Source organism: Lissotriton helveticus, chromosome 6 (assembly GCF_964261635.1).
Source record: "Lissotriton helveticus chromosome 6, aLisHel1.1, whole genome shotgun sequence".
Lineage (NCBI taxonomy): Eukaryota > Metazoa > Chordata > Amphibia > Caudata > Salamandridae > Lissotriton > Lissotriton helveticus.
The window spans coordinates 1,765,445,483-1,765,472,172 of record NC_136067.1 but is presented as its reverse complement, the minus strand read 5'-3'; positions in this window follow the sequence as shown (position 1 = coordinate 1,765,472,172).

The window sequence follows — 26,690 nt, the reverse complement described above, 5'->3', positions numbered from 1 at the left end:
TTACTCAGACACAAAACCATCTACTTACTACCCACCTTCCCACGACTGGCCTGGTCATGTACGTGATTACAGGGCTGGGGTCCTTGCCATTACGACAGTGTAGTGACCGAGGTATTTTCAATGATTGGGTTGGTTATGACCATTGCCCACCACCTTTTCAGTATATTTCGTTGTTATTTAGGCATATGTGATCATAAAGTAGGGCTTGTCGATGTCCTTTCTGTTTCCGACTTTATCTTGCTTAATGGCAGGGCTTGCCTAATGGCTTTGGCATGATCTTATACCTTCTTGCATACTAATTTTGCTCTTTTTCGGGCACAGAGGCCTATGCTCGAGTAACTCCATGTTCTAAACTGTCGCCATCTTCTGAACCCCTTTAGTTGAGAGGTGATGTTTTAATTCCTACTTGTTATTCGCTCTTCCTAAACTAGAGAGGACCAGTTCTTATCGGAGGAATGTGCTCGCTCCGTGCCGGAGTCATAGCACACGCCTGGCCAGCTGCTGTTGTGGTCTCGGTATGAAGTAGTACAGGAATCTGATGGGAAAGGAGGCGAGGCTTGCTAGAAGCTTCGACCGATGTTTCTACTTTGTACTAAAGGAGGTGTCTGAGCTCTGATCTCTGAGGGAGTTAGTCTGGTGGTTTGGTGTTCTGGTGATACATCGCGGTGCAGACGTGCAGTCGTGACTGTGGAGCAGAGAGTCCTGACTGAAACAGAGAGAGAGAGAGACAGATTTTTCTCTGAATGCAACATGTGTAAGACCATGGTGAGGTGCTCCATTGGCACTTATATTCTAACTGTTTATGCCTAACTATTCTTTTATTTTTTTTATTTTCAGGTTCTACATATCTATATATGTCAGTAATTGCTATTGTGAAGAATGTCTACTGTGATGTTTAGTTATTTCTTTCTTTTGTCATTCTATCATTGTGTAAAAAAGAAACCCCAGAGCATATAATTTGTGTGCATTCCTTGTGAGGGAAAGCCGGCCCCTTTTTTACCAAGTGCTCACGGAGGGATGGGTAAGTTTCCCTCCAACGGGTAGTTGTTGATACGGGAGGGAAATCGGCTCCCAGCAGGGATGTCTAGATTCTAAGGGGCAGATTTACAAGCCACTTGCGACACTTTTACGCCGCCGTTGCGTCACTTTTGTGAAGCAGCGGCGGCGTAAACCATGCGCCTTGTTGCAACTTATGTACAACGTGACGCATCTACGCAGATGCATCACGTTGTAAAGCCCTGCGTCACATGAAACCTGCGTCAGGTTTCATGTGGGCGTTCTGTCGCAGGGTGGGCGTTTCCTTGCAGGAAAGCCACGTAAAACTGACGCAGTGAAATCTACAAGAGTTCACTGAGTCAGTTTTACGACGCTGCTGCGTCAAATCGTTACGCCTGCTTGAAGCAGGCGTAAGTAGTGAGGCACCATGTTGAGTATGGGCGGCCCCTGTGCATTGCAGGAGTTGCGTCACGCTTGCGACGCGACTCCAGCAATGCACCTCCCGTGCGTCTCAAGATGCGTCACGCATCTGCCCCTCCTTGCACCATGGTGCGCCGCATTGCAAATGCAACGCATCTGTGGTGGCGCAAGGGGGGGATTACATGACGCATCTGTTCTGGCGCATCCCTGCTGATTTGCAGAGTTGCGCCAGAAGACGTAAATATGCCCCTAAGTGTTTCACCCCAGCATAGTGGAGGAGGTATGTGTTTGTTCGCCGGAAGGCGTTGTTCGTACTGAGGTGCGTTGTTTGTGCAGTAGCACGTTGTTCACCAGAAGGCGTTGTTCACCGGAAGGTGTTGTTCGCACAGTGGTGCGTTGTTCGTGCAGTACCGCGTTGTTCGCCGGAAGGCGTTGTTCACCAGAAGGTGTTGTTCGCACAGTGGTGCGTTGTTTGTGCAGTAGCGCGTTGTTCGCCGGAAGGCGTTGTTCACTGGGAGGTGTTGTTCGCACTGAGGGTGCGTTGTGTTGCTCTACATATCCTCCCAACTATGGCTATAGACTTGCAGTATTTCTAGCTATCAGTATTATTCCTTTCTCAGGTAGGTATTCTAAAGTGTGTTTTTTTATGAGTTGTGAGAAGGGCTGTGGTAAGTAATGGCCTGGTGACTGACAGAGGCACCAAAATATACGAAAAACCAAGTCATTACATCTTGGCGTCTAACTCACAGGATCGAAGGGTGGAGTTGCGTAAGGGAAACAAATTACCTCTTGGCGTCGTGACATTTATAGAATTGAGGAGGTGAATTATAGAGGAAAGATATATTATGTTTTCTAGGAAAACAAAGGTCGAATTCAAATTGCCCATGGAGATTCCCGGGTGGGAATCGACTCCGTATGGAGTACTGGCTCATGAGTGGGCTAATTCTGCTGGTTTGAGTGAAAACTGGAATGCGTGTTTGCTCGAAGCTGAACCGGCTCAGGTGGTGTCATGTTTGCAGAAAGTGCAGGTAACAAAAGGAGAAGAGCTTCCTACATTAGGACGAAGAGGATGGGTTTTGCTAAATGCTTATAGATTAGTGCATGAAAAATGACTGAAGTTACAGCACGAGTGTAAAGAGTTTGAAGAGCAGTATGTGGAGGTAAAGAATGCTAATACGCTGTTGAGATGTCAAAATAAATTATTGGCAGATAAGTTGGAAACTTAGACTGTAGCGGAAAGGGCTGCAGTGCGCATTGCAAAGTACAAATATAGAAACAGACGAGTAAGAGTTAATAAAAGAAAGGTACACTTAGTCATTGCAAAGGCAGGGCTTGACTGGGATCCCGAGAAGTGGGATGGAAATATTTAGGATTCTTCAGAGTTTTCAGGTTCGGGTAAGGAGGAGGATAACAAAACAGAGCCTATTAAGACTAAGAATAGGAATAGATCAGAAGAGCGTAGAGAGGTGCATGCGCAGCCGATACATCGAAGAAGATTGCAGGGTGGTCCTCAGCATCCCCAAGGGATAGCTTTGGATAGTTTGGAGGATTTTACACAACAGGAAACTAATAATATTTTGGACAGATTTCGGCAGAGATCTGGCGAGAATTTACTTACATGGATGGTTCGTATCTATGACCCGGGTGCTGCAGGCGTAATGCTAGACCATGGAGATGCAGTGAAATTTTGCACGATCAGTCTGTTGCAATTGGCTGTGGCTGGTTGTAGTCATAAATATCCGACCGAATCAGACTGGCCAGTAAATGAGAAACCATGGTATATGCTGAGAGACACGACGCAGAGATTAAAGGAAGAGGTGATGAAAACCTCTATTTTCCTAGATACTGCTCGCAGATTAATGGAGGGACTACTTAATACTTCTGTGAGAAATAAGATCATTCCTACTGCTCCTCCTGCTTATAAGCAGGTGATGATGACGTTGTTAATAAATCAGACAGGGAACACACTGGCTGAAGTGAATGTAGCGGTTCGCGAATTGGGCTAACTGGGGGAATGGATGAAGACAGAAAGACCATCTAGACCTGAGGTCCGTACAGACAATAACAAGTTAACCAGACAAGACATGGAACTTGTTTCAAAAAAGGGGTCTAGATAGAAAAGAAGTGAGCAGAAGAGTTAGTAAACAAGATCAGGAGCGGAGACATTCAGACGGGAGCAGTGACGAGGCTTACCAAGAGAGAAGGGAAGAGATTTCAAAATATAAAACCTGGAATGAGAAGGAGGACTCTCCAAGATACAGAACATATAATGAGAGAGAGAGAGAGAGAAGAGTGTGTTGACCGTAGGAGCAGGATTGAAAGAGGTAGATCTCCAGAGCTGAGAATGAGAAACGAGCGAGAGAAATCTCCTGATTGGAGATCACAAACTAGTAAAAATAGGAGAAATTTATTTTATGAAGAAAGAGTGTACGAGGAAGATGTGTTTCCTAGACAATACGAGAGTCTTTATCCTGTCTTGTCCTGGGTGCAGGACAAGAACAAACATGAATAGGAAATAGGTCAAGCTCTAGTACAGAATTGAGCTCGTAGAGGTCATAGACCCTATGTAGATATAGAGATTTTTTGGAGGCATCGTAATGTACAACGGGTCCGAGCCCTCGTAGATACAGGAGCGGCCACTTTTGTTGTAGACAAATCTAGGACCCTATCTAAATATTCCCCGATTAATGCCCTTATGTGGTTATATTAAATAATATCCTTATATAGGCATAAGAATCATACCCATATTAAGACATAGCCAATGCAGTCCAAATACGGCAAGGCTACTCCCATAGACTCCTAGGAAGCACAACGTGTTCTTAAACAAACCAAGCCTCCAGCAGCCTGGGAATTCTCCTTGCTTCTGTATTGATTTGTCCTAGAACTCCTGAAGTCCTGAAAGAACTGCGAGTTCTTAGTGACGTCTTATGTCCACCCTTACGTCAAACTCTGCACCTTCCAGGTATAAATATACCAGCATCTGCCCTAGCTAAAGACGGTGGTTTGGAGCAGATCGACTACTTGCCCGACGCCCTGTTGTAGCGAGTGCTGAAGGAAGCCGACCCTCCCATTGATGCACTGAGAGAGACGCTGTCTTTTCTCCTGCCGAGAAATCCAGCTCCAGTGTTTTCCTGTCACCCTTGCGGGTTGCTGGGATATCGAGTCCTGCGAAAGAGATACAAGACCTCCTTCATTCTATAACCAAGGTACGGAGCTGATTAGACCCGTAGAGAATTCTTGATTTAGATTCTTGGCAGAAACTATCTTAACTCAAACTACATCTCACTTACTCCTTCCCATGTACTAGGCTTAGGTTAGGTACACCGGGGTGGGCGTATCTTAGAAGCACCAGTTGAGTACGTTTAGTACTTATTTTATCATTGTATGCATTGTACCCATTTTAAACACCGTATGGCTTAGAAACCATACCATGCTTTTACAGTATTACTTTGTAATACTCCTTTTACAGTACACACTTTACTTCACAACAAGTATTGCAATTGTAGCAATTTACTTCTCTTGCATGAGAAAGAAGACTGTTCAATAAATAACCTCTTTAATTGAAAACGCCAGTCTCTCTGTTTCTCTGCACTTCTGGTGAAACTAAGCATGCACGATTGACTGAGTAAAATAGCTATCTATTATTTTCGCGACTCTGGAGGTATACTCCTTATTCTGGAGGGAGCAAAGTTGTCATGTTTATGAGGTTGTCAGAAACTAATCCCTTCTTGTGTACTCGAAAAAGTTTCTAGTGACCTCTGAGCTAGCTGGCATCCATAATTAAGTCTAACATATTCAATAGAGACCTAGTCGAACTCAGTCCTACGTCTAAACTATCATTTATGTTATTCCAATGCGTAGAGCCTATTGGGAATATAGGAACTACACTACATGGCGCCCAACGTTTGGTAAGGCGATAATTTAACGCGAGATACTAGAGTAACTCTATCGTGCTTTTCACACAGACCCCTTTTCCTGTGAAAACTCCAATAGACGTCAGGAGTGGGTAAAAGGTTAATATCCGCCAGAACTAAGTAGGATGAGAATCCTATGAATTAGTTTTTGGTTTAGTCAACGTTGAAGGATACAGTGTTCCAAAATATTGTGCACCTAATCTTTGTTTCCTTGAAAACTTGCTCTGCAAACTTTCTGTCAGCAAAAATGTTGGAAAGTGAAGACGAAAGAGAGAGAGCTAGAATAGCAACTCAACTTTTAGCGGAAGACACAAGTCTCCAACAAAATGACCCGGATGCAATACTAATCCCGGTCAATGTAAGAAAGAGTGTAACTTCCAAACTTATAAATAATGGTACAGTCATATTTGTGGTAGAGGCACATGAAAATCAGCAGACAGAGGTATTCTATTCATGGATACATTTTCCAGCAGCAAATGCTGTGACACAAGATTTCCACTACTATAAAGCAGAGGAACATCCAGCGAAATACGTCCCTTTCGAGGACGTTGAAATTCCTCTAACATACCAAGAGCATCAGCTCTGGTTTAATGGCGCCCTAAAACATCAAAATCACATCACCAGGATCGGTCCACTAGGTAGACCAGGAGCAACATGGCCGGTTCTAGTCAGCTATACACCACATCCTGACATTGAATGGAGGACTGTGACACTTGGGGAACAGTCTTTGCTTCAATATACACAGAAACACATGGTGTTCCGTCCATGGCGGTTATACCAGACGTACTAAGACAGATTCAAAATGAATATGGTCCAGAGCCTGCTTTAAATCTAGGTATGAAATTACTGAAAGACTTTAAGCAAGTCTCAGCTATATTACTAGCCAACATAAAAGGAGAAGCAGCATCTGTGGCGATCCGCCAAAAACTAAAAGAAACAGAAGTAACAGAGCAACCTTTTTAATTTGCCAGAATAATTGAAAAGTGCTATGAAGAATTAGGTAGAGATAGTTTGGGTGGGAAACCACTAAAACCACAACTAACTGAAAATACTGAAAAAAGCTTTATTAAGAATAATCGCAATACTTCAAAAAAGAAGTGGGAGGGTAATAAACAAACCACTCCCAGAGAAAAACAGTTTCAGTCCAGAGGAAGGTCTCTCCAACAGAGAAATAGATCTCCAGGACGAGGGGACAGGTCTCCACAATGGGAGCCCTCTGAAAAAAGATACAACCTTAGAAATAGGGATAATTTGAGAAAACCTGACAGATATCAAGATAATGATACACGCCCTCTCGATCTTTTCAGACTTCCTCACAGAAATCGGAAAGAAGAGGACGGTCAGAATATAAAGAAGAGCGAGTCAAGTCCAAAGACAAAGAACCTGCTCATCAAAGTAAAAAATTACAATTTCCCAAAAAGAAGGTAGCTAGTATTAAAATAAAACATGCAGAGGACACAACTCAAAAACGGAGAATGGGCCGAAACAATGCTAGACAGTGCAGCAGAAGTGACCATAGCTCGCAAGATCCTGATGAATCTTCTGGAGACAGTGGACACGAATGAATACATTCAAGTGGAAACTGCAGACACCAGAGTTAGTGTACCCCATAAATTATATGAAATAACATTACGTATAGAGGGGGATAAAACTAGGAAAATAAGAGGTCTCTTTTGGGAGAATCTATCTAAAGGCTATGATATCCTTCTAGCAGAAAAATACTGGCCACCAGGGTTTGTCAGAGAGTGCCCACATGGTGAAGAAATGATTATGTCTGCCTTCTCAAATCACATTCCAATTAATAAAAAATACACATATGCTAGAAAATGGGCAGTGGCCCAAGCGCCTGCATTATATAAAAATCATGTGGAATGGGATGAGGATTCTCCTCACCATAAAATTCAATTAAATGTGCAGTACTCCAAGCTCCAAAAACGCTGAAAAACTTACGATCAATTCTAGGTTTCCTGAATTTCGGAAGAACTTACATTCTAAACTAGGCAGAGAGGGTTAAACCACTCTATGAATGAATAAAACCTGATTTCAAACCAATTAATTGGACACAGAAACACACACAAATTTTACGATCACTACAAACAGACATGTTAACTAAAACAAAACTGCAAACATGCGCAAACGAAAGCAACCTTGTAATCCGAGTCATCCCAGGAAGATGCAGATTTACATACCTGACCTCTAATGAGGGAGAAACGGTACCAATAGCTTATAAATCACACTTGTACACACAAGCTGAAATTAAATTCAGCTGTACTGAAAAAATTCTGACTGCGGTCCAAACTGCAGTAGCAATAGAAAGAGCCCAAGCCAAAGGGAAGAGCATATCTGTTTTAACAGCAGTATCAGCCCTGGAGGCTGTAACAAAACCTAGCATTCAAAATGCTATGGCATTAGATCCAAATTGGATACAATGGGTTAATTCTCTTGCTGCGCCAGACCTAATACACGCATTTGATCCCAAAATGAAAAAACTAGAACATCTAGAATACGAACATGTATGTCCTCTGTCGATCAAAATTCTGCCTCTCGAACAGTACACCTGTGTAATCTACACAGATGTATCTGCACAACACTACGTTGTGGACAAACAGGTTTACAATGCAGCGTGCACGATTGTTAAAGGTCGCTGGCGCTTCGGTAAATTTAGACCAATGGTCACTAAAACTGAATCACTTTGAAACTGTACAGCTCAGCGAGCTGAACTACAAGCTTTAAAAATGGCGCTTGAAAATGCCGATCGCGAATTCCCCGCACTAATAGTGTGCGATTCGTATTTCTGCGTCCATTCCTACAATAAATTGATGCAGACCTGGATTGAAAATGGTTACAAAGATGAGACAGGTGTCACAATAAAGCATAAAAAACTACGAAAGACTCATGTGATACATATGCAGAGTCTTCGACGTGATGCCGTTCACGTTGCAGGGAATTCATTGGCTAACAAAGCCACAGCGGCGGCTGTTCAACCGGCTTCCATAGCTACAAAAAAGCGTTCTAAAAAACAAATAGATGGAGAAACCATGCTGGCAGTAAAAGCCTCATTAAAAGGCGACTGTGCGGCATTACCTCTAAGTTATCCACTCGATAATACATACATAATTGATGCAAACTCCGTTCCTTTTGCTCAAATCCCTGGAGTGGGGGACAGAGTCATTACAAACACAAAGCGGAGAGCTTACTTGTTTCAAGAAGCACACATGGGAATGGGTCTGATGCATCAAGAGATCTTGAAATCTCTAATAGAATTGCAATCACAATACTGGTGGCTGGGGATGAGCGTGCAGGTATATAACTTTGCATTAGATTCTCAGGACTGCAACAGAGATTGCAGTTGTGAACCAGACCAGATACCAGCCCAGACACCACTATTAGACAGCATTAGGCTATCTACACGCAGATGTCCCCAAGGAAAGAAGCAATCCCATAAATATTAAGACGAGATTCATTTGGATGTGGCCCCAGCGCTCGGCTGACGCCAGAACTGTTATAAAATATTTGCGAGTCTTTATCGGCACATACGCAATTGGTATGCTACATTCTGACCAGGGTCCTGCGTTTAGCTCTTCAGCTTACAAGGAGGCCATGGCCAGCTTGGGCATTGCATTGTGGTACTCTAGTCCATTCCATCCTGAGGGAAATGCGGTAGTGGAGAGAAAAAAACATGACAGAAAGCAATCTATAACAGCGAGGGTATTAGGTTAGGGTGATGGGTGGGTCAAACATTTAATAAGTGTCCAACGTAGTCTTAATAATCTGCCAAGACATTCTCTGGGTGGAATCACTCTGTATGAACTTTTGTTTGGTCCAAGAATGATAATCGAAGACCTCGATAGTCAGACTTCAGTGGTGGAACAAAAAACCTTTGATATCAAAGATCATTTGGCTGTTTTACAGGACTTAAATGAAACAAGAAGAAGTCTAATTAACACAAAGCTAAAGCCAACGGCCACTGAAGAAAAACCACCTGTCCCAGCAAGACCTGTCTGGATTCCAAAGATTGGGGATCTGGTCAGAGAAAAGATCGCGGTGAAGAAGGAATTTTGGCCTTCTTACAGAAAAGCAGTTCCCGTATTGGCAAGCAGCAGAACAAGATCAATAGTACTACTGCCCCTTGCTGGTAAAAAGGAGAACAGAGTTGTATCAATCGACCTGGTAAAACCACATGTGGCTAATAATAAGTAGTAGGCCCAGTGGACTCCCAAGATGTAGCAGAGGACCAAACCTTGCTACAATTCAAGAGGTTCAAACTGAAAGACTAATCACATTTGATAAACCTGCAGTGAATAAAAAAGGACTATGCAACAAAGCCATGGAACTTGTGCCTCTTCAAACTCAAATTTCAACAGCTCATCATGAAACACCTGTCTACAATGATGTAGCCTCTGACTATACTAATATGACAAAGGAAGATCCAAAGATTAATGAAAATCCGGAAGCAATTCCAACAATCGAAAGAACTTCATCTGGCTACTTCATCAATTTCGATTACTTTTCTGATGATCCAAGTGAAATGAAGACAAGCCAGCAAATAAAACTTTCAAAAACAAAATAACTGAACTCTTTCATCAACTTGGAGAAACATATCTGATTTCACCATGGATGGAATTGTGGATTGTGTTAGGTGTACTTTTCCTCCTACTATGGCTAAGCATTATATTTCAGCTAATATTGTGAGAGTAGGGCGTTTGAAAATTCCTCCAATAAAAGTGCCTCAGGCGACTAAGGTAATCTCAATGAAACAGTATAGGATTCCTGGTGGGCATGATGAAATCAGTGCTACTATTCAAGATTTGATGGACGCAGGGGTCGTGATTCCAATCACTTCTGCCTGGAATAACCCTGTGTGGCCTGTGCGCAAAAGTGATAATTCTTGGAGCATGACAGTTGATTACCGTGAATTGAACAAGCATACACCGCCTTTGACTGTTGCTGTACCCAACACTGTTACTTTAATAGAGAGAATTCAAAAACATCAAGGGACGTGGTATGCGACTACTGATATTGCCAATGCTTTCTTTTCCATTTCCATTGCTCCTGAATGTCAGGAACAATTTAGTTTTTCATGGAATGGTAGACAAATTACATTTCGGAGTCTGCCACAGGGCTATTTGCATAGTCCGAAAATTTGTCACCGGCTGGTGGCGGAGCACATTGGATGAAGTACCACTGAGTTCAGGAGTACAAATTTGTCATTACATTGATTAATGATTTAAGGTAAAACACAAGAGCAGGTCCAAACCCGGTTGAACCAAATTGTAACTCACTTACAGAACAGAGGATGGAAGATTAATCCTGACAAATTGCAAGGTCCAGCAGAGAGTGTGAAATTCCTAGGTATTCAATGGCATGAGGGAAATCAGGAAGTGATTCCACAGGTGAGACAGAAAATTAAAGAATTTGCAGTGCCACGAAATAGGAAAGAGGCTCAAAGATTCATTGGTTTGTTTGGATTCTGGAGACAACATATTCCCCATTTAAGTCAGATTTTGGCTCCTTTGTACAAGGTTACGTGCAAAAAGAATGTGTTTGAGTAGGCTGAGCTGCAGCAAACTGCGTTTGAATTAGCAAAGGAGGCGATTCAACATGCTTTGGATTTGTGGCCAGTGCGAGATGATGATGTTGATTTAAATGTGACTGTACAGGGTCCATATGCAAATTGGAGTTTATGGCAAAAACAAGGTAAGACGAAAGTGCCTTTGGGATTTTGGACGAAAAAATTGCCGGACGCTGACGAGCATTATACACCCTCTGAGAAACAGTTACTTGCATGCTATTGGGCTCTGGTAGACACTGAACAATTGACATTAGGGCATGATGTTGTTTTGAGACCTGAGATTCCTATTATGCTGTGGGTCATGAGCTTTCCTAAAACTCACAGAATTGGACATGCACAGGAAGCCAGTGTAATCAAAAGGAAGTGGTACATACAGGACAGGGCTCGAGTGGGTCCTAAGGGTACTGCGATGTTACATGAGCGGGTGGCACAGGCGCCAATAGAAGAGGTAAACAAAGAATGCCCCGAACCTATAGTGCAGGAATCTCCTGTTCAGTGGGGTAAACCGTTCAGTGATCTCTCCGTGGAGGATAGAAAGCATGTGTGGTTTACGGATGGTTCAGCGAGGTACATAGGAGCAAAGAGGCACTGGAAAGCAGTTTCGTACAACCCTGTCACACAGAAAATTGTAGAGTACACCTGGTGAAGGAAAAATTAGTCAATCTGCAGAACTGTATGATGTCTATCAGGCTTTTAAACAGGAGTTGCCAGGGACTAGCCACATTTACACCGATTCCTGGTCGACTGCTAATGGATTGGCAGTATGGCTTCCTACGTGGTATGCTCATAATTGGTCAGGAAGTGTGGATAGTTGCACAGCTATGTTTGGTTTGAAAAAGTTAATATATGTAGGTTCAAGTTCAACAATTATTGAGGTTTGCTGCCCGGGAGGCGTCTCTTGTCAAGGGCGTCTAGTAAACATCACAAATAGTGCTTTCAATAATAATTGGAAGCATCCCCTGGTGCTCCGCTCTGAGGTGATTCAAATTAATTCAAAGAAAGTTCATGCAACAATTTTTTAGAAAGAAGTCTTATTTTATGTTCATAAGTTCGAGTTGCAAACCATTGTCCATTTGTTTATAACTTCATCAGGTCAAAAAACAAAACAACACGTTTTCATGTCCGATGCATTTCGGGCTGATTTGCCCTTCATCTGGGACAACAGCTAGAAGCAAGACAGAAAATCCTGTTCAAGTTGCTGTGCCTCATACAGTCTATTTATCAATGCGAATACATTTCACATCATGTAAAAAATAAAATGAAAAATAAAATGAAAAATGTGCTCAGAAAATGTTGTGCTCTCCCCTAATGTGCGTGCATGCAGAACTTAGTGAGAATCGTAATAACTCACGTGTCGTTTGTATTTAGTCTACTTGCTCGGACGTGGGTTACAATGCTGGAGAATGAGCGTAAATCTTGTTAGGTATCCAGATTAAACCACACTTCTATCGAAAAAGACTTAGCTATGGCAGGTTATAAACTTACCTAATGTACGCGGAGCGTCTCTTGTGGTATCGGGCATGTTGACGATTTCGCGTCTGGCGCGACACGGCCTGAAAACGACGTCTACTCACGTCAGGTATAAGATAACTGCAAGGTTCCTGCTCTATGTATAAAGCAACGTGATTGGTTGAAGTTCCGATCATGTGATCGGGAATCAACCAATCAACCGTGAGTGTTACGGTGCATATGGCTGGCAAAACAAATGTATCATTGGTATCAATAAAGTTACATTTTGCTGAAATGTTTTCAAAATACATGTGGCAATACATTAAATCAAATGAAAAACGAGGTTAATGAAAAACGGTTAAGACGATAATACAATGTACAGATCGGCCACCAATTGGTTCCAACCGGAGAGCATGTTATAACAGTTTTCGTGAATAAATCATTTTACAGATAGCATGCGAATTCAGTGCGGTCATTAAGACCGTTCGGTTTGCTGGAATTTAGTAAGTAAATCCAATGATTCTCTCTTTGTAATAGAAAGCGGTTATTGTCTCTGCCCATTCCTGGTTCTTATGTTTGACATATGTTCATTGAGTCTGATTTTATTTTACTTTCGGTCTTTCCGACGTATACCTTACCACATGGGCATTTGAGCATGTAAACCAGGTTAGAAGTATCGCAGGTCGCATTAACTTTCACTTTGATCTTGTGGCCCTTCATTGGGTGAACTATTTGATTGCCTCTTATTATGTTGTTGCAGTTACCGCATTGTAGACAGGGACGAGTTCCTCAATATTGTTTGGGGTCCTCGGTAGTGTTTTTCAGCATTTCTCCCAAATTTTTATTTCTGGTAAAAGCAAAGATAGGAGGGTTATCGAAGGCCTGTTTGAAGTCTGGTTCTGCCTTAAGAATATTCCAGTGACTCCTGATGATTTTCTTGAAGTTAAAACTCACGGTGGAGTATTTAGACACCACTGTCATTCTGTCTTGCTGAGGTTTATGTTTGATGGTAAGTAAATCTGTTCTTCACAGATTCTGTACTTTATTCTCTGCTTCTTTGATTAGGGATTCTGGATAGCCTCTTGCACGAAACCTTTCTCCCATTTCTCTAATTGTGTTTTTGCTTTAACTGCATTTGATGTGATTCGTTTCACTCGCATCATTTGAGATAGCGGTAGGTGTCTTTTTAGCAGTTCTTGATGGAAACTTAAATAGTGAAGGGTGTTGTTCCTGGTAGTTTTTTTCCGATACATTTCGGTTTCGATTTTGCCTTCTAGTAAGTTCACTCGTACGTCTAGGAAAGTGATGGACTTGGAAGAAATTTCCCAAGTGAATTGAATCCTTTCTTCTTTCTTGTTTAGTTCTGTTAGTGCTTGTTCTAGTGAGTCACTCGAATTTTTCCACAAAATGAAGATGTCGGCAATGTAGCGTACAAACATCTTGAGATTGTCTGTCCAAGATGGATCTGTCAGAATGTGTTGTGTTTCATATGATTTCATGAAGAGATTCGCTTATACCGGTGCTGCGCTATTGCCCATGCTAGTTTCAATGAGTTGTTGGTACCAGGTGTTGTCGTACTTGAAGTAACTATGGTATAAAGTGAAAATGGTCAGTTCCTTGAGAAAAGTTTGTAATTGAGGATCATAGTCAGTTGTGAGTATGGCTTCTTCCATAGCTTCGATGCCCAATCCATGCTCATAATTGGCACATTAATTCAAAAGAATTATGGGGAAAAGAAATGTGGAAATAAATTTGGGATATACTGCCTCAAAGTACTGTTACAGTCTTTCATGTTGATGCTCATTCCCCTATTGACTCTATTGATAGATTCTTTAACGTCATTGCAGATGAAAAGTCTAAGATTTCTGAGGCAGTGGTGGACATGCAGGATTCTGACTTGGTTGGATTGGCGAGGTGGGCCTAACAAAAAGCGAGTCATTTCGGAGAGAGAATTACTAGCAGCTTGGGCAACAGATAGAGGAATATGTCTTCCCATTGATTTGATAAAAACTGTTATTTTACAATGCCCTATTTGTCAGCATTCTCGACAATGAGACGTACCACAGATAGTGAAAGGTCAGTTACATTGAGGTAAGTCACCTGCACAGATTTGGCAAATAGATTACATAGGCCCCTTACCAATAAGCAAAAATTGTCAATATGCATGTACTGTAGTTGACACTTTTTCTGGATATTTAAATACTTCCCCTATAAACGTGCTACACAGATGAACACGCTCAAAACTCTAGACTTGCTTTATTACGGCAGTCCGTTGGAAATTCAGTCGGCCAATGCCTCACATTTTAAGGGAAGATTGGTTCAGGAATACTGTGCTCAACATAACATTGAATGGATTTTTCATATTCCTTATTACCCACAGGCTGCACGTTTAATTGAGCGAATGAATGGTACACCATTAATGCGAATGTTGTCCCCTTTTGTAAATGTTCAACCCCATACAGCTATGGCTACCATTATGTACTGGGAAATTACTCCTGGAGCCTTGGCTCCACATAGAGTGACTCCTGGAGCTGCTGGTTTGGATTTACATGCTTTAAAACAGCTTATATTAAAGCCGAGAGACATTGTCCTCATTGAAAAAGGAATTGGTGTCCGAATACCAGCGGGACACTTTTGTCTGATTGCCCCACGCTCTGGATTAGCACTGAAAGGCATCCAGGTGCTGGGTGGTGTAATTGATTCTGATTTTCAAGGTGAACTGAAAGTCATTTTACTGAACAGTGGTGACTCGGATTTGACAATCCGACTTGCAGATCGAATTGCCCAATTGGTTATTATGCCTGTTCTCAGTGGTGTGGTGAAGAAAGGGACTGCCCCAACACTACTAACTGTACGTGAAGAAGGAGGTTTTGACTCAACTGATAAAAATCCAGGAGCCAGAGTGTGGGTCCAGTCACCTAATCAACCCCCTGAACAGGCCGAAATTATTGCAACGGGCAACAACAATACTATATTGGTCATGAGACCTGGACAGGAAAACTGGGACACAGTCCCAGCTGATAAATGTTACCTTCGAGAATGAATAATACCTGTTTTTGACTCCTTTTCTTTAGGTCATTGTGTGGACTGCTGCTGCAGGATGTGTCGTCGCTGGACTCCTTTCGGCATGGTGCGTTTGGGGCCAAGAGGGGCCGAGGAGATTCCGGAGTGGATCGATCATCCAAGAGCGCAGAACAAACTCAATCTTCAGTGAAAATGTCAACATTTGGGAAAACATTGCTCGGAAAATATTGAACTATTCACATTTCTGCATGGCAAATATGAAGAGTGTCTCTGACATTCTATCAACGTGCTTGGTTTCAGTTCCTACCCCAACTGCTGTTTTGATGCATTCCTTCAATGTCATGGATACCTATTCAGAATCTATGAAAAGTGATTTTTCAGTATATGATTATTGTGCTTCTTGCACAGTTTTAACGGAACTGAGCAGGCCCCTGACTTTCGCCATTGCTACCTATAATATCACGAAGGGTGATATTTGCTATAATTTCACTTGTGATCATCATCTGATAAGTAAATGTGTGCAGGCTGAATTGGAGAATGCCTCTGCACTTTCCCCACATGTGCGAATGTTATGTCTCAGTCATACACCCAACATGTGCTCCTCAGTTCGCAATTCTATGATTTGTAAATACATTGTTCTTTCTACCAGTCACTACTATAATGCGTTGCTACCAACTGGATGGCTCTTTTCATGTGGCAATACTTCTTGGTCCTATATTACAGCGAACATTTTCGGTGGACCGTGTGCTTTATCCAGACTAAGTCTGATGATGTTTTCTTTGTCCCCTTCCGTACATACTCGGACTGTACGTGAAGCACCCTTACTGACTGAACACTGTGATTCTAGTTTGCATTTGCTCTCCAAGACTCTACATTAGCTTAGCTGCCTCAATTGTGGGTATTCCCGGACTATCGATTTACAATTCCAGAGCCATCAGCAAATTAGCCTGTCTTATGGTTAAGTCTATCAATCACACTTCAAATGCTTTATCTGGATTTCTATTATATGCACAGGGTGAACGCCGAGCTATTTTGCAAAATAGATTGGCCATTGATTATTTACTGTTGAAGCATGATCATGGATGCTCAGATTTTGAAGGTCTTTGTTGTTTTAATCTGTCTGACCATTCCAAGTCCATCCAGTCCCATATTAACATGTTGCATAATATGTCCCGGGAAATCCGACAAAATTTAGATCGAGTGTGGTTTGATTGGCTTCTTGGTTGTTTACCTGATTTGCATTTCCTTCATCCCATCATAGGTGGCGTACTTCTAGTAGTTTGTTTTCTGATCGCCATCTGCTGTTGTATTCAGTGTATACCATCTCTTTTGATTACGTTTCGTCCACGTACTATTTCAAGGTCTGTTAGTTATGTTTCCTATTATTCTACTGCTGACTTATGTTCAGTTTGATGTTGATATACGTTCGATGGTGTTGGACAATGGTCATGGGCGGAATGTAGTGACTGAGGTATTTTCAATGATTGGGTCGGTTATGACCGTTGCCCACCACCATCTCAGTATATTTCGTTGTTATTTAGGCATATGTGATCATAAAGCAGGGCTTGTTGATGTCCTTTCTATTTCCGACTTTATCTTGCTTAGTGGCAGGGCTTGCCTACTGGCTTTGGCATGAACTTATGCCTTCTTGCATACTAATTTTGCTCTTTTTCGGGCACAGAGGCCTATGTTCGAGTAACTCCACGTTCTAAACTGTCGCCATCTTCTGAACCCCTTTAGGTGAGAGGTGATGTTTTAATTCCTACTTGTTATTCGCTCTTCCTAAACTAGAGAGGACCGGTTCTTATCAGAGGAATGTGCTCGCTCCATGCCGGAGTCATAGCAAACGCCTGGCCAGCTGCTCTTGTGGTCTCTGTACGAAGTGGTACAGGAATCTGATGGGAAAGGAGGCGAGGCCTGCTAGAAGCTTCGACCGATGTTTCCACTTTGTACTAAAGGAGGTGTCTGAGCTCTGATCTCTGAGGGAGTTAGTCTGGTGGTTTGGCGGTCTGGTGATACATCGCGGGGCAGACGTGCAGCCGTGACTGTGGAGCAGAGAGTCCTGACTGAACCAGAGAGAGAGAGAGAGAGACAGACTTTTCTCTGAATGCAACATGTGTAAGACCATGGTGAGGTGTTCCATTGACGCTTATATTCTAACTGTTTATGCCTAACTATTCTTTTATTTTCAGGTTCTACATATATATGTATATGTCAGTAATTGCTATTGTGAAGAATGTCTACTGTGATGTTTAGTTATTTCTTTCTTTTGTCATTCTATGATTGTGTAATAAAGAAACCCCAGAGCATATGATTTGTTTGTATTCCATGTGAGGGAAGGTCGGGCCCCTTTTTTACCAAGTGCTCACGGAGGGATGGGTAAGTTCCCCTCCAATGGGTAGTTGTTGATACGGGAGGGAAATCGGCTCCCAGCAGGGATGTCTAAATTCTGAGTGTTTCACCCCAGCATAGTGGAGGAGGTATGTGTTTGTTCGCCGAAAGGCGTTGTTCGTACTGAGGTACGTTGTTCGTGCAGTAGCGCGTTGTTCGCCGGAAGGCGTTGTTCACCGGAAATTGTTGTTCGCACTGAGGGTGCATTGTGTTGGTCTACAAATCCTCCCAACTATGGCTATAGACTTGCAGTATTTCTAGCTATCAGTATTATTCCTTTCTCAGGTAGGTATTCTAAATGTGTGGTGTTTTAATGAGTCCTGAGAAGGGCTGTGGTAAGTAATGGCCTGGTGACTGACAGAGGCACCAAAATATACGAAAAACCAAGTCATTACAGACAGGCATGGAAGAGGGGGAAAAGTGGAAGGGTAACTTAGGTTAGGAAGCCACATTCTAAATCTCCCCCTGGCAGCAACCCACTATGTTCTCATTCTGGTGAATGTCTCTAACTCAAAACAAACCCTTTTGGAGAACACAGTTCAGTTAATCTCGAAAGTATTTCCCTGGTTAACAAAATGAAGAGGCCAAGATCCTCCCCTATATGATAAGATATTGATGGCAAGGAGGGTCAATTGGGCAGGCTCTTCACACAAAACAATTCCGGGACACTGCGTAGTAGCCAATTTTGATGATCAAGAATTGTAGAACCACTCCTATGGCAACTCTTCTCCCTCAATCCATGTGTCTCTCAGATATCAGCTGTTCCTTTAGGTTTCTTTTATAAAACCCATTATTTTTTTCCCTTCCATCCCTGCTCAGATAGAACAGTGCTAAGAATTCCTAATATACTAAACCTGGCCCAAGTGGTATGAGGCTGTGTAATAGATTTTCACCCTTGAAAGGGCGGGATGGGTGTGTTTGACTGAGTATCACACGTGAAGACAAAATTCCTGGTAGTCGGGGGGGCTTACCAACCAATCAGCTTGGGGATAAGGAAGCCCACAACAGTGGGGTTCTGTCAATTGAGGATCACAAGTAAAGAGATGTTTGATAGTGGGGGCTTGCCAACTGTAGGCCCCATTAGTTGCCCCTGTTGGTGCTGATGCATATGCTGTGACCAGTAAATGTGGTGTGCAAAAATTTCTGGATTGAATCCAGGTCTGTGACTGGGGAAAAATGTTTGATTTGTTCCGCATACTGTCCTTTATTTGTGCGTTTTTTGCTGAACTGTAACCACATGGAGATCCTGGCGTCCTTGGATCCAGAGGAGATTCAATGAAAGATAATCCCAGCTTTTTAAAGATATAATACATAAAATAAAGCAAGCCTTGACACACAAATAGCGCTCCAACAAGAAGCGTGTCCAAGGTTGCTTTGATTCAACCTGCACTAAAGCTCTGGCTAACCTGTATCACGTATTACGCTCTGACCCGAGAGATAGGGGACTCACTAGAAGAACATGTGTGTTATATAAAGAGGCCCTAGCAGTTAGGATAAAGGAACTGAAGGACAGGGCCTGGGAGGACCTCTGGATAGATAGTGTTGGCAAGGATAGCACAGGCTTCTGGAAAGTATTAAATGATCCCTATTTTAGGGATTCGGCTTCCCAATCCACAGAAGCCCATATATCAGAACTAACATGCAAAGAACATTTTTCTATAATATATTTAAGTTCGGATGACCTGATGGTATCTGGGGATATTGGTGATCAAGGCCCCAGTGGTACCCCTTTGGAATATGACCTAGAGGAAGTACAGATAGCTTTGAGTGAATCTAGTTGTCACAAGGCTCCAGGTACAGATGAGGTACCAGTTGATGCTTTTAAGGATTGCATGTCTCTAAGTGCACCCCTGCTCACTAATGTGTTCAGTGCTATTGCAAGGGTGGGCCCCCTGGGAACGTAGAAGAAATCCATCAATTTCCCAATCTATTAAAAAGGTGATAAGTCACACCCAAAGAACTATAGACTGATCTCACTTTTGATTTCACCGTGAGGTAAGAGGACGAATTCTGCTGCATAGGTTACAGGATTGAGCTGAAGCCCATAACGTCCTGGTAGATACCCAGTATGGCTTTAAGAAGGGCATAGGGACTGTTGTCCAGTGCCGAAATTAAAGCATGTTAATAGGTAAATACACGGTTGCCAAGAAAGGTTTCATGTTCCTTGTGTTCATGGTCCTAACTGCTGCATTTGATTGTTTTCCCACTCTAAGCTTTGGGTTATTATTTCAGAGATGGGTATAGAGGAATCCATTATCAGCTTTGTTAGACAGCTGTACTCAGAGGCACGTCCTTGTGTCCATTATGGGCTGGAGGGGGAATGTACTCACCATTCATGATCAATCAGAGGTGGGACAAAATTGTGTGTTCGCCCTCTTCCTTTTCTCCCTGTTTACTAATAGAATAGATGAAGCTCTTATGGGGAGAAATGGGGATGTTCTAAACTTAACCAAGTGTCTCCTTCCAATACTCCTCTATGCAGATGATACCGTACTTTTGGCGAGGACTGTATGAACTCTGCAGAGTCTAATTGAAAACGACGCTGTTTTTATGAAGGAGCTGGACCTGCAGGTAAACATGATTAAAACCTTTATCTTGACATGTGGGAGGACGCCAAAGATGTGCCCTGTTTTCTGTATTACCAACCGAAGGGTGGGTGATAGAAACTTCTCATTCCTTGGTATCCTTTTTGATACTAAGTATTCATGAAAGCAGGTGGTTTCAAATAGAGAGGTAACATTTGAGAAAACAAACCAACAATCCAGGCTTTGCATACCTTTAGCAAGAAACCAGGGATGACACCAGTGATGGGAATGTTGCACATATATACAGCTAAATCTGTGGCAACAGCTGCATACGGGTACGGCTATCTGGGGCATAATGGATTTCCAGGAGATACAGCATGTGGAGGACACCTTTATAAAAAACCTTTTAGCCCAACTGTATAGTTCTACTAGTTCTATGCCTCATAATGAGTTAGGACTTCCCTATACAGCTGATAAAATTAAGCTAGCCCCACTATTGCTTTGACACTGAATCTGGGCAAGGGAAACTGTTCCACTAAACTTACGTGTGCTGAAGGACTATTTAATACTACCCTCAGCCCTTGATATTCTTTGGATTGCATACATTAAACTAAATCTAGAGGAAACAGGGCTCTCTAACCTCTTTGACTCCTCACATCAAGACATTCATGCAGCAAGACAAAGTTGAGGCATATATTTTCAGTGAAGGCCTCGTAAATTAGGATATAGTCTAACAAAAACAAATCTGCTGTTATCTTTCATACTTCAATCCCCTCCTATGAAGGTTTGTAACCCTATTTATTGGCCATTCAGAACCAGCAGCAGCGCTATGTGCTTACTTGATTTTGCCTCAATTATCTATTGTCAATGCTAGGTTACCGTGATAGAGGCTAGTCTGAGAAGGTGTTAGGTTTCCATTCATGCGATGGAGCCTCCACTCAATCGAATTTGCACATTATGTTTTTTTGCTTACTGTATAAGAACCCAAGGAAAAGTCTTATTGTCCTTTTCTTTAAGAGGTATAATTTGTCTTCTTGGTGGGAAAAGGAAGATGGCTGATTGACTCCGTCCTGAGGAACATGTCCACTGAGCCCTCCGAAAGTGATGCCGGCAAAGCGCTACTAAGCAGCTTTCTCTCAATGTTTGACGAGTGATAAAAGTGCCCTGAAACCTGTGTGACAGTAATACTAACCGAAGGATACCCCATTGATGTATCCAGCCTCCCCGTTGTCTTTGGATCTCCTGCCAGCTGATTGGCCTCAGCACAGGCTTCTCTGCTCTCTCTTGGCCCGGTCTGACCTCAACCTGTGATATGGCTCCTCCCAAGATAGGCTCTTCGAAGAGCGGGAACTCTGCTTTGAATTCGGCAACTGTTGGTTTCGAGGCTGTGCTGACTAGACCGGCTGAAAAAAACTAAATTATAAAGACTGGCTGTTAGGAGCAGCAAGCTGGAATGAACCAAAAGAACATGCCTCATATGGGGAAACAGATCAGAAGATGCTTCAGTCTGGAAAAGCAGCCGAAATCTTTTCTGCTGTCCCTGAAACCGCCATTGAGGACATTATACTGGACGCAATCCACTCAGGTGGTGGGGGAAAGCCTGATAGAAAGGAAGTTCTGGCGGCTTGAATGATGTACTTGATACTGGGAACTTGGACCCAGTAGACTCAGCGTACATCTGCCCTGAAGCTACACCACATGAGGCGCTATAGCAACAGACAGAAATTCAGCCTGCTTCTAATGAAGAGGTTATTTATGACGCTATTGCCTCTTGTTTGGGTATTGCTAACACTACTTTGTTGTAACAACATTTACAGAAGCATTGGGTAATACCATAGCCTGCCCTACTCCAGGAGCTGATTTCTGGGTTACAGCTCTAACTGATCTAATTGCTGGGCCAGATATATCCCCCACTGGGGGGACAACATCCTTTCAAAAAATAGACATAAGGCATATGGATTTGGTTGAATAACCAAAAGACTTACTTACTGGATCATCTGATGAGGTTAATGTCTCCCCTGCCTAATTTTCACTACTACCGAGCGGGGATTACCCAGCGCCAGATGCTTTGGAGGACTGTAATCATCTGATTAGTGTTTATTCTACTACAAAAAATGCAATTTTAAGCTTGCCAAACCTGTCCAAAGTTATAAAATTAATACAGCGCTTCAAGGGAAGCTGCAATCATGTGGCACTACAGCAGCACACAGGAAGGGAGTAGCAGAGGGACCCCCCCTGCGCTAATGGGTTACTTCTAAGGGGAGGTTAGGCAATTATATCGAGACTCTCGAAGTCCGGCCTGGAAGGCAGACCTAATGTTAACTTTAGCTCTGCCCCCTTCTCAGAAGTACATAATAACATACGCTATTTAGAGCAAGATCCTTTGCCAGCATCTAAACCTCTTTCACTGGCAATCAACCAAGCTTCCATATCTACGACATCTGGTAGCGAATCGCCAGAGTTGTTTGAGCCATCACCCTGGTCTATCTTACAGGCCCTATGTGAGCAAAGAGCTGAGGATCAGGAGCATTACACGCAGCTCAGGGCAGACAATCTATTAATCCAGCAATCACTTTTGGAAATGACTTAGTGGAATTACAGCAGCACCTTTCAGATATTGAAGACGCTGTGACAGCCACCACGCGCCTAGCTCATCCCCATGATGATCAGCTGGCTGCTCTATAGGGAAAAATTGAAGATATGGCAAATTGACAGCATCAGAACAATTTAAGGCTCTTTGGATTTCCTGACGGAAAGGAGGGTTCTGAATCACGTGCATTTGTTATGCAGCTGTTTCAGAAAGCCTTCCCAGACTTGCCAGACTGGACCGGGACTCCCAAATTCATCTTGCTCATAGGTTACCAATCTTTCTAAACCAATATGACCAGTCTAAGTTACAAAACCCTCGTCCAATTCCCATTTATAATGGCTACTTTCTTCTGCGACAGGCAGTCTCCATTAAAGCTCGACCTTCTACACCAGTAGTGGCTGAATTAATGTATTTCTCAGTGAGGTTAGATCCATGTAAGGGCACAATGGATAAGAGGTGGAGGAGACAAGCTTATCGACCTTCTGAAAGCTACCAGGGCGCAGGTGTTTCTGCGGGAACTGACTCGCTTGAAGGTTATTAAGGGTGGGGAGTCCCAGGTCCTTCACTCGGACTTGGAAGCTAAACAGATTCTTAACTGCTGGCAAAAGCACTCTGGGAAATAACTGATTTACTGTCAAATGAAAGTTTCTTTAAAGGGGCTTAGGATTTTTAATAATGCTGATCTTTCGCTCTTTTGTTTTTTTTCAGAGTTCCTACTTACACTTAGGTACTAGCTCAATTCAGCTAAAAAAAAATATTCTACTCTTACCTTTCTGCTCAGAATTTGCTTAACTGTTTATAGTACAGGCTTCAGTTGAGGGGGGCTCTGGGACACTGTTCCTTGGTGGCTATCACCCATCACCAATGATTCCTTTTCTAGGTCACTGGGTGGGAGGGTGGGGGGAATATTTAGAAAAGGGAGGGGGTGGGTCAAAGGAGGGCCTGTGCTCAGGCCAGGGGAGGGGCGGGGGAGCCAAAGGGTACTAAGTAAATATGATAAAAATACTGTACAATTTGCTATTTTGGCTATGGGGCACTTTCTTTCCAAGACTTTGTCTTTTTAATACTTTCGTTAGACCACTATTGTAGAGAACTTGGTAGGGGCTTAGGCGTTGTTTCACTACATCACTTGCACTCTCCACAAATTTCTAGTGTTTAATAACAGGGGCAATTAAATGTATGTGTTGGAATGTAGCTGGGTTGAATGTGGCAACTACGCGTCAGCTAGTAAGGGAAGAGCTCAAACTATACAAGCCTCATATTTTACTACTCACGGAAACTCACTTGGCTTACAAGGATAGGGTTCTGCCCAAGCCTCTGGGCCTTGAAACAGTTGACTGCACATTTCAGGGTGCTTCAACCAGAGGGGTAGCTAATCTAAAAGATTAAAGGCTAAAATGAAATATTCTTAATGTCTCCTCCGATCACTGCAGCAGTGGGGTAATTATATTATATGTATTTTGCGCAGTGTATGGGCTCAATGTTGATAATCGCACTCTCTTCAATATTTTAATGTTTTAATTGTTGGACTGGCAGGGTGAATTGATAATCATGGGAGATTTTAACTGCACTTTGAAGTATGGACTCCACTAATAGGGCGGCCTTTCGAAGAACGGTAAAGGTCAGAAGTTCAATTTTGGAGATGACTCGACTTCACTGTTTGTTTGATGTATGGCGGACACTACACCCCACACTACCTGGGTATACCTACTATTCTGCCCCTCATAAGCAGTACTACAGCATAGATCTGACCTTTGCTAACAGCCATCTACTAACAGCGGCCAAACTTGAGGTATGCCCCTGGATTACTTCAGATCACAATCCTATCCTGCTTAGTACTCAATCGGGGATGGCAGACAAGATTTAACAGCCCTTCTCATTTCCTAGGCACTTGTTGACTGACAAGGAGTTTATATTGTTCATTCAAACCTCTTTAGCTGATTTTTTACACTCTAATTTGGGGTCTGCTTCTCCTTTCGTAGTTTGGGATAAAATGAAGGCCTATGTGCGAGGTATCGCCCAGAAGTATATCCTCCGCCAAAATAAAACCAACATGAGCAATATGAGCATAGCCTGCTGGGTGCTAATGCTGCTAGAAACCTTCCATGCTGAGGAGATTATGCTTGAAGGTTAAAATCAAGAGCAGTTATATATTGCACTAATAGATAGACGCTCACTTATGGGCAGTATTTTGAAAGAAAGGATTGCAGTCTCTTATAATAAAAATCTCTTTATGCAATATGAATATGGAGATCTGGTTGGGAGAGTACTGGCATACAAAACTAAAAGGGCAAATAAAAGCTATAAGGGGAGAAGATGGTACTACGCATACATTCCCTCATGTATTAATAGAACAATTCTCCCAATTCTATCAAAGACTTTATACCCTATCCTGCTCACCTGATAAAACAGAGCTCAGTAACTATTTAAAAAACTGCAATCTCCCATGCTTGAGAGATGAAGGAGCTGCCCTTCTTCATAGTGATATTACTAACGAGGAGATTTTGACAGCCTTGGCCGCCTTATCTCCGGGTAAGTCTCCAGGAGAGGATACTCTGCCAATTGAGTTTTACCTACCTTCAAGAGCCTTATCTTACCTCTAATAAGTGAGGTTGTGCATCAGATTGGGATTCAAAAGAGTTGCTAAATTCATGGGATATGACTAACATTGTTTTTTTTAAAAAGAGGAAAAAAAAAAAAAGAAAATGGGCTTGCAATTCCAAATATAATGCTGTACTTATGGGCCACTATGCTCCAACAAATGTCGCCCCTTGTTAATACAGTAGACTCAACTTTCGGGGAAAGTGTTATACCATCAATATACGAATTAGCCTTAGGAAACAAGGCAAAAGGCTTGTTGTTAAGACAATTAGAACCCTCATATTGCAAAAAGGTGAAATTTAAAATTATTAAGAGTGCTTGGAGAATATGGAGGAAAACAACGAGGCAACTTGAAATCCCAAAAATTAATAAGTTTACACCATTATGGAACTCCTCTGTGCTACCAAGACAGGCTTCCGACGATATTTCCAGACGCTGGGAAAACTTGGGGGTAATTACAGTAGGAGATTTCCTTCAGGGTGCCTCAGAAACTAGGTTTCAGTATCTACAAGATACATTTTTAATTCCGAGAACAGATATGTTTAAGTGTATTCAAATCAATACTATCCTCACTAGAAAACTTCCTAATATTTCTTTGTTAAATATCCCCGTATTGGATTGTATGGGGAAATCATCATCCAGGATTGGTACATTTTATGATATGTTATTGGAAAGTAAGAAGGATGACGTAGAGCGACTTGAGTCTACATGGGCAATTAAACTTAACAATCCTAACGTCGACATAGATATGTCACTCCAACTCTTACTGAATTATTTATTTCTTCAAACTTAAAGGCTCAGCTGTATAAGACAAAATGTAATTTATATTATACACCAGCCAAACTCTTTTTATGGGGGAAGAGAGGAAATTCCGAATGTCCTCGTTGTGGTAGAGGTCCAGCACATCTCATACACATGTTCTATGAATGCGACAAATTAACATCTTTCAGACAGATGATAGCGGAATTTTGGGAGGAAGTATTCGGACATGTCGTAGCGGAATCACCGACGGTATATATACTAGGATATGATAATACTCTTATGCTCAGCAAGGAGGAGGAAACGTGCCTCTTTCTAGGGACGGCGGTGTATAGAATAATCCTAGCAGCACGTTGGAAGGAGGCAGACCCCCCTAACTTTCAAATATGGCTGACACGGTACTTGGGGATTTATAATCAAGAAAAGGCAATTTACGCATGTAAAGGGAA